The sequence below is a fragment of the Musca autumnalis genome, unplaced genomic scaffold (assembly GCF_047663935.1).
Source record: "Musca autumnalis isolate F117 unplaced genomic scaffold, ASM4766393v1 scaffold_1, whole genome shotgun sequence".
Classification (NCBI taxonomy): domain Eukaryota; kingdom Metazoa; phylum Arthropoda; class Insecta; order Diptera; family Muscidae; genus Musca; species Musca autumnalis.
The window spans coordinates 250,973,162-250,988,325 of NW_027411644.1; positions in this window are offsets into that span (position 1 = coordinate 250,973,162).

The window sequence follows — 15,164 nt, forward strand, 5'->3', positions numbered from 1 at the left end:
ATCATTGCCATGGGACTTTTGGAAACTTCCCTTGGCAAAAAATCTCAACGCAGCGTACACTTTTAAAAGTGGGGGTATTGCTGTTGATCTGTAACTTTGAAGTCATCTTTAACGTTTCCACAATGTAAACTACGGCATCCTTTTCAATCGAAAATACGCCTTAAACATAAAATAATTTTCTGATTATACAGATCTTTGCAACATGAGCTTCAACTCACAGTACAGATGGCAAATCCAATGGATTCGACTTGTCCCTCAAATTTCTTCTAATAGATGTCATGTCCATTTTAACAAATATTATTGAAATCAATATAAAAAACGCACGCTACCCCGCCGATTACTCGTTATCGACGATTATTATCGATCGCTTTAAGTAATATAAATTTTAACGTTGGTCTCAGAGACAACTGGCTACGCGACTCGACGCTTGTCGCATTACGGAATAGACACATAAGATTTTATTTAATCTTAGGTAAAAGCTCATCAAGATATGATGTAAAAAAGTCATAACCATAATGCCCTCTTCTAAGAGGGCAGGGAAGGCTCACTCACCTCCCTCGTGGGAGGTTAATTTGTTTCTTAATTGTTTGTTCGTTTCAAGGGAACTTTTATGACAGTTGACTGTTTTGTTGTTATATAATGATTTTTTGTTCACATTTTTTCGTTTTAGTTCGTAAATTGTGATAGATTCTGCAGTTAGCTTACTAGGTTTTGCTGGACTATTAAAATTTGCAGAGTGTTGTGCGAATCTACTTCACATATTCCACAAATGCTTTATATAATCGTCATTTCTTGTCCGTTGTGAATTGTGGTCTTCTATAAAAAGATATTGTGGTCTTCTATATGAAAACCTTGTATCCTTTTATAGAAGAACTTGTTGTCTTCTATATGAATTTAGTTTGACATTTTGTTTTGTTGTTTCTAAAGGAATATATTTGTCCTTTATGGCCGTCTTCTATAAGAAGACCCCTTGACCTACCATTGGTAGATTGGAAGATCTTTTTGTCTACTATAGAAATACCCTTTGATCTTACATAAGAAAACTTTTTGGTGTTCTATAAGAATACCTTATGGGCATCTATAAGAATGTCATTTGGTTTTCTAAAAGAAGACCTCATGACCAACTATAAAAAGCCCTTTGGGCTTATATAATAAAATCGTTGGTCGTCCTTTCGGCCTTCTATAAAAAGGCATTTTGGTCTTCTAAAATAAGACCTTTTGGTCTTCTATAAGAAGCATTTGTGGCCTTTTGTAAGAAGACCTTGTGTACCTTGATCCTACACCTCAGTTGTTGCAAATAGTCGGAGAAATGTGTACATTTGAATTGGACATGTTTTGAGCAGCCAACGATCTCTTTAGATTGTCGGTAAATGGAATCTTCAGTAAGTGGAGGTTAGGTTAGGTTAAAGGACGCGTAGCTGTCATATTGTACAGCCACTTCACTCGGAGACCTTATGGGCCATTGTATTCATCCTGTAGAGGGTTTGAAAGAGAAGAAATTTATATTACATGGAAAAGAAGAATAGATATCAAAGAAAGAGTTAACAAGGTAATGGAGTAAAATAGTATTAATGTTAGAGAAGTCATTGAAAAGGATATTTTAGATATAAGAGCGAGAGGGGAGAGTTTGCCACGCCAAGGCGCATTGGTTGGTTCTCGTTTAAACCTTTAGCCAAAAGAAGGAGTTTCGTCGGCTCGACTTGGCAGAAAGTTGTCAGAGATGTTGTGGTGTGTTCACCCACCGTTCGAAGTCTCCTGGTCATGAGCACTGGACAATCGTCTCCGTCTCTTCTTCATCTTCGCATAATCTGCAGTAGTCGGTAGTGTCGTCTCTATCCCATCTGCAGGTCAGAGATCTTATCCTGCAGTGTCCTGTGATTGTTCCAACCATTAATTTCAGATCGGATTTCTTCATGGAGAGAAGGGATATAGTTCTTCGCTGAGATAGGTTGGGCCAGATTGCCTTTGATACCTTAAAATCGGGTTCATTGTTCCAAATCTAACCAGCCTTGTCCCGGTAAACTTGTTCTAGCTGCCCCATGAAATGACACAAGGGTGGCTTGATAGAGTTGTCGATTTTAATTTCGGTTGACTCCGATCCGCTACGTACCAGCTCATCCGCTATCTCGTTGCCTTCGATTGCAGTGACCCGGGACCCAGCATAAGGTAACGATTGATTTTAGGTCTTCCAGAGCTTTCCTGCAGTCCAAGACCGCAGCAGACTTGATTGAGTGGGATTTAAGTGATTTAAGGACCGCCTGACTATCCGCGTAGATAGCCACCGGTCCAGTTATGTCCCCTTTGTTATTGCTTATCAGCTCTGCTGCTTTCTTAACTGCAATGATTTCGGCCTGGAACACACTAGAATGCTCGTACAACCTGTATGAGAGCCGTAAGTGGAACTTTTTTATTTATAAAGAAATTGTCGTTAAGTTAGGAACCAAAGTTGTCGCCATGTCATGTAAATTATTTCCTTGAGCAGACTTTACTCGATCGATCCGCCGAGATACCTTTTTATAGCATTCCGTTGAATGATGTTTCACTGCTAAAGTAACATATTTCGCTGGCTGGACTAAAGATAGTCTCCTATTGAATTCTGACATTAAAATCTGTAAGGACAATGATGCCACTGTCTTTGGTCTGTTCAACGGTATGCGATTAGGATAAATACACAGATATCCTACATAAAATGGAGTGTACGCTCCACCGTGACGTAACTGGTGGCATCCTGGTACACAGGGTACATCTGCCAATATGAAACTGTACCTTCTATTTATTGCTTTGGGCATTACAGTCGTATATGCAATTAAATACCTTTAAAAAAGGTGCAATTATGATCAACATACCTTTAAAAGGGTGCAATAATGTTCAACATATTTTCACAGCAAGGTTTTGTCATGTGTGGGTAACCTTTAACTGGTTAAAAGGTATGTAGCTCTCCGTTAGGTTAGTGTCCACTCCTTTTTAATTTGCTATGGAATTAAGTGGCAATGCAACCCTTACATTTTAAAGCTTTTTAAATTTCAATTTTTATGTTAATTATTTAAAATTTTACTTTTTAATCCTTTTATTCTTTTGGAAGGGAGTGATTTGTTGCTAAGCCTTGTGGTATATAAATAAAATTTAATAAACTTAAAATAATTTAAATTAAAAGCTATAAAACGCAATCTCAAAATTCCAACTTAAATTTTGTTCAATTAATTTAAATGTCGTCGTCGCCATCAAAGCAATATTCACATCTTCCATCACAAACCGCTAATATTTCTTCCTTTCGCGAAGAAGAAAAATAAAACACGTCACCACCACAAAATAAGATAAGTAAAAAAGAACTATAAATCAACAACTAAAAGACTTTAAGGTATTCTCTGTAATTAAATCTCAAAACGAAAGCAATAAAATTGAAAAGTAAAAAATGCGTAAATTCAAAAATAAAATGTAATAAAATAAAAAAATCTTACCAACGAATTGGTTGTAAACAGACACACACACAAAACAAACAAAGAATACATATTGGAAATTGTCCAAAAAACGGAATCTATGGCCAAGATATGATCAACTAAAGAAACTAAATGTTACACAAAAAAATGAATAACAATATCAATATTATATACACAAAATATAGAAATTAAGATTTGTTTCATTTACAATAGACTTGAAATTAGAATTAAACCAGCTATAAATTCAAATGGTGGGTACTACTATGTAAATAAAAACTATGTAAGATATTTTACCTTACAAATCGTATAAATTTATTTTATTATGATTTTGATGTATGAGTTGCGAAATCAAATCCCCTCAAATTAGTTTTGGCCCATTAGGTCAAAATGTGCTACACAAAAATCAACATAATTATGTATTTCTATTTCGTTCTTTGATCGGTCTATTTGAATCCTTCAATTCGGACATTACAAGGGTAATATTTAGGGATTAAACTTAAATGGAGTAGTTTTCAATTAATTTTCAGATTTACAAGCAATAAATCAACTTAGGTTAAACAAATTAGAGAAACAACAATTACAATTTTTAATAACAAGTGAAAAAGTATCAGTCGGCTTTGCCGACAGAGATATACCCTCAGCCTATGTGAATTGAAACTTTCATCCACGGACAGATGAATGTACTTAGGGTCTTCTCTTAATTTTGTGGTCCTTTTTGGACATTTGAACTTGCCGACAAAAATGTAGATTAGGATTAAAGTTCAAAAGTGTTGCAGAGGAGGTATTGAAAGGAATGGATTGACATAGTCCATTATGGAAGTGGATGTTAGGGGTCGATTATGGATAGCAACCCAACTCAAGTTGCGTTGCCCATAGCAAATTTAATGATAAAAATCCAATTTCTACATTGAAATTCTAACTTTTTACAATTAAATTAGTAGCTGAAGGTTCAAAACACTGATATTGAATGAATTATTCAAACATTTCTGTCATTTCACTTACATTAATTGTATGATTTTCTCTTCTGGCAACGCAACTACGGTTGAGTTGCTATTCATAAAGACCCCTTATTTTGAGAGTCATATCTTTTCGATAGATATCGCGCCCACTAGCAATTTCAGTAGGTCATTTCATAACTTTTAGAGCAGTATGTCAGGATGCATGGACTTGTCCACAGAAAACATAATAGAAACACAGCGCCACAACTAACAGCGTCGGTATACATTTCCAAAGGATCTTCGAGCAGACTCTAAACTGCACTTAGACAAAAATTTTGAACTTTTGTTGAGAAGGTACCCAAAGGAGGGGACCGATATGGGCCATTTTAGAAGTTTAATTAAATTTGGACAAAATATTAGGAGGTCCAACGTTTGAACCAAATTGGTTACCCCGTTCAAAAGATATCGTACATACCATTTTAGTAAAATTTTTTAAATATGGGGCGAAGTACCAGAAGTTGTGGACTGGTATTTCCCATCTTCCAACTGAAACTAAGTTTAAACAAAATATCAGGCCAAATGTTGTGCTCTCCAGCCACTAAATACGGTGAAATAGGGTTTTTTACACCTGTTGTTTTGTCAAGAAGTATGGACTTGACCCCTGAAAAAAACTTTTACCGCCTCAATTTAGGAAGCGAATGCAAGTTGCTTCAACAAAAATCAAAGTGATTTGAGAGCAGGCCTTAAATTGAACTTATCCGAAATTTTGTGTGGGAGGTACCCAAAGGAGAGGACAAATATAGTCCATATTCGAACCTATTCTGTATCTGGTAGATATATTAGGATGTGTAAAGTATGGACCAAATCGGTACTCCCTTCAAGAGTTATCGTGTGCACGATTTTTCCGAACATTTTTGAACTTTTGTGGGGAGGTACCTGAAGGAGTGAACCGATATGGCTTATCTTCAAACTTAAACTAAGTTTGGACAAAATATTATGAAGACCAAATTTGGGAACGAATCGGCAGATCCGTTCGAGAGTTATCTTGAGCTCCAACCACTACACACGGTGTCATAGGGGTTTTTTGAATCAGGCTATTTTCTCAGGAAGTAGGGTTTTGCCCCTGATGAAACTTGTACCGCCGTATGGGGGCCGTGAATACAAGATGCTACAACAAAAATCAAAACGATTCGAGAGCAGGTCCTAAACTGAACTTTTCCGAAATTTTGTGGTGGTGTGGTACCCGAAGGCGTGGACCGATTGAGTCCATATTGGAACCTCATCTAAGTTTGGTAGAAATTTCCAGAGGTGCAAACTTTTGACCAAATCAGTTACTCCCTTCAAGAGTTATCTTGCGCACAAATTTTCCGAACATTTTCAAACTTTTGTGGGGGAGGTAACGGAAGGAGTTGACCGATAATAAACCATCTTCGAACTTAAACTAGGTTAGGTTAGGTTTGGGGATGTATAGTCAATATATATTGACTACGCCATTCGAAGACCTTTCGGTCCATTGTGACCATCCATAAATCAGAAAAAACAAGTAAAAAAGTATCAGTCGGCTTTGCCGACAGAGATATACCCTCAGCCTGTGTATATTGAAACAATTTTTTACCAAAAAATTTTTGTATTTAGGCGGTTTTTAAAATTTTAGGCATTAGAACCGACAAAAATTTTGATTAGTATTAAAGATCAAAAGTTTTGCGGAGGAAATACTAAAAAGAATGGATCTCCAGCCACCCCATATGGTACCATAGTGGGTTTTTACACCCTTCGGGCTGTTTGTTCAAGAATTATGGACTTGCCCCTGAAAATACATTTACCATCGTAATTGAGGCAGCGAATGCAAGTTGCTTCAACAAAAATCAAAGTGATTCCGTATCAGGTCTTAAAGTGAACTTATCCGAAATTTTGTGAGGGAAGTACCGGATGGAGTCGACAAATATAGTCCACATTTGAACCTGATCTATGTCTGGTAGATATATTAGGATGTGTAAAGTATGGACCAATTTGTCCACTCCTTTCAAGAGTTACCGTACGAACAATTTTTCCGAAAATTTTTGAACTTTTGTGGGAGAAGTACCTGAAGGAGTGGACCGATATGGCTTATCTTCGAACTTAAACTATGTTTGGACAAAATATTACTAAGGCCAAATTTTGGATCCAATCGGCAGATCTGTTTGAGAGTTATCTTGTGCTCCAATCACCTCACACATGACACCGTGTGGGTTTTTTGCAACCTTCAGGCTATTTTCTCAGGAAGTATGGACTTGCCCCTGATGAATCTTGTACCGTCGTATGGGGGGCAGTAAATACAAGTTGCTAAAACAAAAATCAAATCGATTCTAGATCTGGCCCTAAATTGAACTTTTCCGAAATTTTGTGTGGGAGATACCCGAAGGAGTAGACCGATTGAGTCCATATTGAAACCTTATCTAAGTCTGATACACATTTCACGATGGGCAAAGTATGGACCAAATCGGTTACTCCCTTCAAGAGTTATCGTGCGCACAAATTTTCCGAACATGTTCGAGCTTTTGTGGAAGGAGTGGACCGATATAGCTCATCTTCGAACTTAAACTAAGCTTGGGCAAAATATTACGAAAGCCAAAATTTGAACCGAATCGGTTCATCCGTTCGAGAGTTATCGTGCGCTCCAGCCAGACAGACAGACGGACGGACATTGCTCAATCGACTCCAAATTGTCCGACACACATTTCGTCCAAACATACTTGGGGTCTAAAACCATTATTTCGATGAGGCAAATTTTGCCCGTATGAAAGTGTATATACCCTCGTTAGCATAAATGCTGAGGATATAAAGAGGTTCAGAATTACCTGAAAAGACAAAAGAAGAGAAAAGTAAAGAAAAGAGGGTGGGGTTGGGGTTGGGAAAGTAATAATAAATGGATTATTAAAGATGAAGATGTAATAAAGAAAGGAGGATGGTTTATTTGGTGGTGGTAGAAAACTGTCAGAGAAGTAGTTACGCTTATGGGTCGCGCCGTCCCAGCCAATCCAAATTTTTGATGATGTTGTTTATGATTGTTGGTTCCATGGTTGAGTAGAAGGTTAAGCTTGGAGAAAAGCATACTCCTGTTAGTCTATATCGCTTTCGAGTTAACATCGGGCAATGACATAAAATATGCTCAATAGTCTCCGTTTCCTCCTCATCTTCACAGAGGCTGCAATAGTCCACGCCATCATCCTGTCATTTGCCGATAAAAGCTCGGATGTTGCAATGACCGGTAATGACTCCCGTCAATACCCTGATTTCTGATTTGCTCAAATTTAAGAGTGAAGTTTTCTGTTTGTTGATAGAGTCGGCCAAATGGCCCTTGACACGTTGCACCTAGGTTCATTATGTCATAGTTCCTTGGCTCGTTCTTCAAAGAACTTCTCCACTCTCCGAAAAAGGTGACATATAGGTGATTTGATTGAATCAGTGATTGCTGGACTTGTTGAAATTAAACTATGTTTGGACAAAATGTTGCGAAAGCCTAATCGGTTGATCCGTTCGGGAGTTATCGTGCGCTTCAGCCAGACAGACAGGCGGACATTGCTATATCGACTCCAAATTGTCTGAAACACATTTCGTCCAAACAAACTTGGGGTCTAAAATCATTATTTCGATGAGGCACATTTTGCCCGTATGAAAGTGTATATGTATACCCTCGTTAGCATAAATGCTGAGGGTATACAAATGTGACTCTTGTCGGATTATCGGATCGGCACGAAATTTTTGGCAGCAGGTTGTGATCGATGGTACAATACTTCCTAAGATAATTTCCGAAAAACTCTAAATAATCCTGTCGGTACCAACTCAAATAACTGATGAGCACGAAAACATACAAATTGATTATACGATTTGGTCAAAACTTGGCACATAGAAACATTTCTTCCAAACTTATATCAAGTCTAGGATATACCTTATCAAGAAAAACATATTCGCGTGCCTCCCTCACAAGAGTTCAACTTAAGTGCAGTTTAGATACTGTTCGAGGATCGTTTGAAAAAATTTACCGAAAGTACTTCCTGCGGTCCTTTTTACAGCGATATCATGTTTTTTTTTGGTAAATGCATACTCTGGAATAATTTGCCACATAATCTGCAACGTACCAGCAATATAGTAACGTTCAAAAAAAGGCTTACAAGTATTATCTCATAATGCTTTCCCTTAGTATAATGTGATCATATCATTTTCTTCCTCCTATCATTAACTTTCTTCAAATTTAATTTATTAAAAATAATTTTTATATAATATTTTGTATCTTATCGAAATGTTTCAATTTACAATATGTTATTTTATTCTCAATTTTTAATTTTTCCTTATTGTTTTTTTTTCTTTTTTTTTAATAATTTGTCCTATTTTATAATTTATGTCGGATTTGTGATTACAACTATAATTCTACACTGTAATTTATAAGACATTTGTCTTGTTGTGTATGAATAAAATAAATAAATAAATAAATAAAATAAATACTTCCTGACATAATGGTTCAAAAGCTCTAAAAATCCTCGTTGAGCGAAGAAGTGACTGACACTATTCCAATATTTGCACATCGTAATATTTCCCTTACAATTAAATCAAGTTGGAATATGAACTATATCGGTTCGCATTACCCAAAATGTCTGTTTAGGAGACATGACGAGGATCGTTTTGAAATGTTTACAACAGGGGACTAGAAGTTTTAATCTTCTGCTAATGAAGCTATAATACAGTGCGTTACCTTTAATTGTTGTTGTAATGTCTTTTCCAATCCATCGTATGACATCCATCGGCCTCTATAAAGAGTTCGAATATTCCAGGATTATGATCCTTAAAACGTTTGCGAAGGTTGTCAGCTTTACACTAAGTTTACATTTGCGAAATCCACTCGATTTCAACTGTCAATTCCATTGTTCAAACGTCAAATGAAATCCAATTGATTTCAGATAAGTTTTCATTTGACGTATACGGAAAGGAATTGACAGTTGAAATCGAGTGGATTTCGTAAATGTAAACCAAGCATTAGAGGGGTTTGTTTTTTTTTTATCTTTCATAGTAGGATGTTTTTTTTATAGGGCTCGGTTACAATCCCGACGCGTTTGCTTCATAAACATAAATACAAATCAAATATCAAATACAAAATAATTTGTAAATATATGAAAATGTAACAATTAAAATTGATACATACCTACAATTTCATTATTTTATTTTAATACATAGAAAGCATACAAACAAATTCAAACAAAATACGTACGAGATCCTTTTGCGGATAAGACAAACATACCAATTTTAATAGCTTATAATAAAAAAAAAGAAAACTAAAACACCTTTTAATAACATTAACAACAATTATGTATATTTATAGTTTATTGATATGTGTGGTTTAAAAGAAATATATATATATATAACTTTTCAATTTCTAGTGGATTTTCTTTTTGTCAAATTATAAAAGAATAACAAAATAATATGTATTGATTCTAGTATTGATATCCAAAAACAAAGAAAATATTTAATATAAACTAAATATAATTTAAGACAATTAAATTTAATATAAAATAAATATGTATAATTAAGCACAATAAATAGATATCGATCAGATGACCTTAAAAAAATTAAAAAAGCAAAATAAACATGACTTTACAAACTTGAAAATACTATGTATGTATGTATGTTTAAAAAAATCACAAAGAACAGCATTAACAATAAATCGAAACAACAGTTGATCTCAACGTTCTCTTTTTCACACAGGAAAAATAATAATTAGGAATTAAATTTTAATCTTAAGTTATTTATTTGAAAACATAAATGTAAGCATTAATCCAATGGAAAACCCCCCATGAAATAAACTCTACAATCTATAACAATATATTGAGTAATACACACGCACACTTTCAAATTCCATAAAATATATATACAATAAAAACAATATGATGATGTGCTATTTTAAATTTATTACAATAAAAGTGTCGTTGTTGTATTTATTCATTAGAAAAAATTACCAAAAACAAAACAAAAACTTAAAAAATGAAAAAAAACAAAAGAATCATATTTAATAAAAAATATACTATAACAAATATCAAAACACTTTGTTTTTACATTTTTAATGAATAGAACCTTCAACAGTAAGTATTTTCAAATGCTAAATGAAATGGTTATCATTCTCGCCTGTAGGGGGTTCAAACTTTACAAAACCATAACATTTTTCGAGAACTGGCAAACTATCAATTGCCTAACCATCGTTTTGATCTCAGTTTTTTTAATAATTCGCAACAAATAACGCAAAAAACATGTTGAGGTGGCCGATGTAAAATTTGAAGCGGCCGAAATTAATGCCGTTTTCACTTGTTACCGGAACAGTTCTTTTGGAACGGAATCCATATTCTACCAAAAAGATTAATAGTAGTGAATAGCAATGGACAACAAGTTGACTGGGTTTTACTTTTTTTTAATTACAGTTCTTGTGGATGTATAAATTTACCCACATCTCACAAATCTGTGCTATCCATCAATTGAATATATTTTCTACGTCGGCAGTTTTAAGTTGTAGATCCAAAAATAATATATTGAAAAAATGGTTCGTTTTATTAGGGTTCCACTGTTGAAGAATTTATATTTTTCAACAGTAGAACCTTTGTGGTCATTTTGTATTTGTCATCAGAGATCATATGATTCAACAGATGGCGCTATTTACATGGTTTCACCAGTGTTGCCAATCAAATAATGAGATCACTTCTTTTGCGCCTAAAAGTATGCTATGGTCACTAGTAATTATGTTTTTGTGTTAATATAGTTGGTAATATTGGTAAATTCGTGTAAATAGCGCCATCTGTTGAATCATATGATCTCTGATGACAAATTCAAAACGAACGCAGAGGTTCTACTGTTGGAAAATAAGAATTCTTTAACAGTGGAACACTGATGAAACGAACTACTTTTTTATATAATATTTTTGGGCCTACAACTTAAAACTGTTGACTTTGAAAACATATGACATAAATCCTACATATGGGTTGTGTGAATAATGTTAATAATAAATGTGGAATATATTACCCACTCCGCAATAAAATAATAGCTTTGTTCCTTTACTATTTTAATGGTAAAAGTGGTAAAAGAGAAAAGTGTCAAAATTGCTCTCTCATGAACACTTTTACCAGAAAAGTAAAGGAACGGAAAAATGGTAGATCCGGTAGCAATGTCGAAAAGAAACATAAAAAATCCATTTTCGTCTTTTATTTCACAGTTTTTAATTTAGTTTTTTTTTTCGACTTTTTCTTCTGTTTTTCGTCCATTTTTTTTTTTTTTTTCATTGTGAAATATGTAATCGTCAAACAAAAGTCTAAAAATCAGTTCTACCATTTTTTACCAGCAGAAATTTGTCGGGTATCCTGTGGTAGAAGAGAAAGGCATTTGTGCTCTCTCTCCTCTCTCACTCTCTTAAAAATTGCTGCCAGTTTTACCACTTTTTGGGGTTAAGGAACGCTTTGCAGGTTAAAAATGGTAACAAATGGTAACCTCAGGTAAGTAAAGGAACACAGCTAATAACTTTAACACATTAACTTTGTCGTTCTCTTTTTACATATCGAAATATTCATAATATGACTATTCTTGATCTGCATAAAAAATAAGTTAAATAAGTATAAATTCATTTTGTTAGAAAAAAACTGAGTTGGTGTTCTTTTCAACTCACAGAATTCGAAGAATTCTTAGTTGATACGTGCTGACATGTTGCAAAATATTTTGATTTTGGTGTTTCTTTGGAAAAGCCGAAAAGTGAGTGTGATTCTCATTCATATGAGAATACTAGACACTTAAAGAGTTCGGTTTTTCGCTAAAAAGGCATCATTTCAAAAACTGAGAAGCCATTTGATAATTCCCTTCGCCGGGATGAAATCATGATATTGGTAGCGATCAGTAAAATTTTGCAACACTGTCAGTTCGTTTTGAAAAACATTACTCTCTGTAATAGAGGGTAATAAATGAAGTTGAGCCAATGGGGGAATACTCCACTCAAACAATCGAAAAAGAAAAAATTATTTAAAAAATTAAGCTACTAAAAGCTAGAAAATAATTGTTCGCTTAGCATCAAGTAGTATATTCTTCTTCATGACAGAATCTCTCAAATAAAACGCTTGACTTTTAATTTTGTCACCATTTTTAATTTAAATGTTTGGAAGATTCCATCATGAAGAAGATATATCGCTCCACTCCTTCAGATACCTTCTGAAAATTTGTGCGCACGATAACTCTTGAAGGGAGTAACGGATTTGGTCCATACTTTGCATATCGTGACATTCCTACCAGACTTAAATGAGGTTCCAATATGGACTCAATCGGTCACTCCTTAGGGTACCTCCCACACAAATTTCGACAAAGTTCAGTTTAGGACCTGCCCTCTTATAGCTTTGATTTTTGTTCTAGCAACTTGTATTCTCTGCCCCCATACGATGGTACAAGTTTCATCAGGGGCAAGTCCATACTTCCTGAGAAAATAACCTTAAAGGGGAAAAAAACCCATATGACACCGTGTATAGCGGTTGGAGCGCATGATAACTCTCGAACGGATCTACCGATTCGGTCCAAAATGTGGCCTTCGTAATATTTTGTGCAAACTTAGTTTAAGTTCGAAGATAATCCATATCGGTCCACTCCTTCAGGTACTTCCCCCAAAAACGTTCAAAAATTTTCGGAAAATTGTGCGCACGATAACTCTGGATGAAAGTGACCGATTTGGTCCATACTTTACATATCCTAATATATTTAGCAGATATAGATCAGGTTCGAATATGGACAGTATTTGTTTTGTTCACTCCTTCGGGTACCTCCCACACAAAATTTTGGATAAATTCACTTTAAGACCTGCTCTCGAATCACTTTGATTTTTGTTGAAGCATCTTGCATTCTCTATCTCAATTACGAAAGTAAAAGTTTTTTCAGGGGCAAGTCCAAAAGGAGTAAAAAACCCCTATGACACCATATGTAGTGGCTGTAGAGCTTGAACCGAATACTGCGTTCCTCCACACTTTGGATATCGTAATATTTCTTCGAATATTAGATGAAATTCGAAGGTAGTGCTTATAGGTCCACTGCTTCCGGTACCTATCCCACAAAAGTTCGAAAATATTCCCTAAAATGGTAAGCCCAATATCTCACAACGTAGCAACCGATTGGGTGCCACCGTGGTGCAATGGTATGCACGCCCGCCTTGCATGCAGAAGGTCGGGGGTTCGATTCCCCGGCCAAGCAACATCAAACATTTTTCAACAGTGGCAAAATACCCCTCAGGAATGTTGGCGACATTTCCTGAGTATTTCAGCCTTGAAAAACTTCTCCATAAGTGGTGTCTTAAGACACGCCGTTCGGACTCGGCGATAAACAGTAGGTCCCGTATCATTGAGCTAAATATGAATCGGGGTGCACTCATTGATATGAGAGAAGTCTCCCTTGTCCCGTATGGGATGTTGTGGAACAATGTTTTTTGTAGCAACCGATTTGGTCCAAATTTTCGATCTCGAAATATTTTGTCCAAGCTTAGTTTATGTTCAAATTTGCGCCCTATCGGTCCAATCCTTGGGATACCACCCATACAAATGTTCAACATATTTGTGTAGTTAAGGGTCTGTTCGAGGATCCTTTGGACATTATTACCGAAGGTTTTCCTAGTGGCACGATATTATGCTTTTCGTAGACTAGTATGGTACAAAAGCCCTATCTATCGATATTTTTGATTTTTAATCCAATCTATATTTCTGCCCGTTCATACGCCCCATTTTTTTGTTTTTGAAAAAAAGTATTTCAATCCACACAAGCTATACCCTCAGATCTCTGTCGGCAAATACTTGAGCAATGTCCGTCCGTCTGGCTGGCTGCAGCGCACGATAACTCTCGAACGGTTCATTCGATTCGGTCCAAAATTTGGCTTTCGGTACCTCCCTCCTTCCGGTACCTCCCCCACAAAAGTTCGAAAATGTACGGAAAATGTGTACCTACGATAACTCTTGAAGAAAATAACCGATTTGGTCCATAATTTGCAACTCGTGAAATGTCTACCAGACATAGATGAGGTTTCAATATGGACTCAATCGGTCCACTCCTTCGGGTACCTCCCACACAAAATTTCGGATAAGTTCAGTTTAGGGCCTGCTCTCGAATCGCTTTGATTTTTGTTTTAGCAACTTGTATTCACTGCCCCCATACGACGGTACAAATTTCATCAGGGGCAAGTCCATACTTCCTGCGAAAATAGCCTGAAAGTTGCACGAAACCCCTATGAGACCGTGTGAGGTGGTTGAAGCGCAAGATAACTCTCGAACGGATCTACCGATTGGTTCCAAATTTAGCCTCAGTAATATTTTGTCCAAACATAGTTAAAGTTCGAAGATAAGCCATATCGGTCCACTCCTTCAGGTACCTCCCCCACAAAATTTTAAAAATTTTCTGAAAAATTGTTCGTACGATAACTTTTGAAGGGAGTGGCCGAATTGGTTCATACTTTACACATCCTAATATATCTAACAGATATAGATCAGGTTCAAATATGGACTATATTTGTCCACTCCATCCAGTACCTCCCACACAAAATTTCGGATAAGTTCACTTTAAGACCTGATATCGAATCACTTTGATTTTTGTTGAAGCTACTTGCATTCGCTGCCTCAATTACGATGGTAAAAGTTTTTTTAGGGGCAAATCCACACTTCTTGAGTAAACAGCCCGAAGGGTGTCAAAACCCCCTATGGCACCATATGTAGTGGCTGGAGATCCACTTCCATAATTGTCAATGTCGATCCATTCCTTTAAGTAT